At 40.2% G+C, this 2,061-nt stretch overlaps 1 pseudogene; it reads left to right on the forward strand.

The window, feature by feature from the left end:
* Positions 1–808: 808 nt before the first annotated feature.
* On the forward strand, positions 809–1,749 carry LOC105862429 (eukaryotic initiation factor 4A-II pseudogene; annotated as a pseudogene).
* The last annotated feature ends 312 nt before the right edge of the window (positions 1,750–2,061 follow it).

Below are 2,061 nucleotides of genomic sequence, written 5' to 3' on the forward strand. Positions count from 1 at the left end.
CTTCTGGAAGAGGCCTCTGCCTACAAAAGAGGTTTCTGGAAAAGTGTTCTGGGGGAAAGGATCACATTTTATGCTATTTTGCTTACTTAAAATCAAGGAGTTAGTGTACAAGAATGTAAGATATTTTCAGTTGGGTGCTGAGTGGTCCTAGGGACCATGTCTGGTGGCTCCACGGATTATAACAGAGAACATGGTGGACCAGAGGGAATGGACCCCAATGGTGTCATCGAGAGCAATCGGAATGAGATTATTTATAACTTTGATGATATGAATTTAAAAGAGTCTCTTCTTCGGGGCATCTCTACTTATGGTTTTGAGAATCCTTCAGCTATTCAGTAGAGAGCTATCATTCCTTGTATTAAAGATCCAAAAGGGGCCGGGCGCGGTGGCTCACGCCTGTAATCCTAGCACTCTGGGAGGCCGAGGCGGGCGGATTGCTCAAGGTCAGGAGTTCAAAACCAGCCTGAGCGAGACCCCGTCTCTACCATAAAAATAGAAAGAAATTAATTGGCCAACTAATATATATAATATAAAATCAGCCGGGCATGGTGGCTCGTGCCTGTAGTCCCAGCTACTCGGGAGGCTGAGGCAGGAGGATTGCTTGAGCCCAGGAGTTTGAGGTTGCTGTGAGCTAGGCTGACGCCATGGCACTCACTCTAGCCTAGGCAAGAAAGCGAGACTCTGTCTCAAAAAAAAAAAAAAAAAAAAAAAAAAAAAAAAAAAGATCCAAAAGGTAAATCTGGCCCTCGGAGACTATGTGGGAGCAACTTGTCATGCTTGCATTGGTGGAACAAATATTCGAAACGAAATGCAAAACCTTCAGGCTGAAGCACCACATATTGTAGTTGGTACACCAGAGAGTGTTTGATATGTTAAACAAAAGATACCTTTCTCCAAAATGGATCAAAATGTTTGTTTTGGATGAAGCAGATGAAATGCTGAGCTGAGAGTTTAAGGATCAAATCTATGAGATTTTCCAAAAATTAAATACAAGTATTCATGTTGTGTTGCTTTCTGCCACAAGGCCAAGTGATGTGTTGGAAGAAACCAAAAAATTCATGAGAGATCCAATTCAAAAAAGGAAGGATTAACTCTTGAAGGAATCAAACAGTTTTATGTTAATGTTGAAAGAGAGGAATGGAAGTTGGATACACTTTGTGACTTGTATGAGCCACTGACCATTACACAGGCTGTTATATTTCTCAATACAAGGCACCAGGTGGACTGGCCCACTGAGAACATGCACGCGAGAGACTTAACAGTATCTGCTCTGCGTGGTGACATGGACCAGAAGGAAAGAGATGTTATCAAGAGGGAATTCCAATCAGGGTCAAGCCACGTTCTAATCACTACTGATTTGTTGGCTCCTAGGATTGATGTGCAACAAGTGTCTTTGGTTATAAACTATGACCTACCTACCAATCGTGAAAACTACATTCACAGAATTGGCAGAGGGGGTTGATTTGAGAGGAGAGGTGTGGCTCTAAACTTTGTTACTGAAGAAGGCAAGAGGATTCTTCATGACATTGAGACTTTCTACAATACTACAGTGGAGGAAATGCCATGAATGTGGCTGACCTTATTTAATTCCTGGGATGAGATAGTTTTGAATGCAGCGCTCGCTGTTGCTGAATAAGCGATCACAACGTGCACTGTGCTTCTTTGGGAATATTTGAATCCTGTCTCAATGCTCATAACAGATCAGAAATACAGATTTTGATAGCAAAGTGACATTAGTCATGAGCTCTTGTGAGGAAAGTTATTGGCTTTATCTTCTTTAGAATTAGACTATTGGGGTGGGTATAAAAGATGGGGTCTGTAAACTCTTCTTTCTTTCTTAGAAATTTATTTCCTAGTTCTATAGAAATGTTTGTATTAAATGTTCTCTATCATTTAATAATATTCTTGTGGACTAAAAGATATAACTGCTGTATAAAATCAGCCAATTATGTTAAACTAACATATCTGCCTTTATTGTATGTGTCATTAGCCCAAATAGAAAGGCCTTTAAAATTGCTTTTTATTAGAAAGCATTTGAATGCATTTTGTTTGGTATTGCAT

The sequence above is a fragment of the Microcebus murinus genome, chromosome 2, assembly GCF_040939455.1.
Source record: "Microcebus murinus isolate Inina chromosome 2, M.murinus_Inina_mat1.0, whole genome shotgun sequence".
Classification (NCBI taxonomy): Eukaryota; Metazoa; Chordata; class Mammalia; order Primates; family Cheirogaleidae; genus Microcebus; species Microcebus murinus.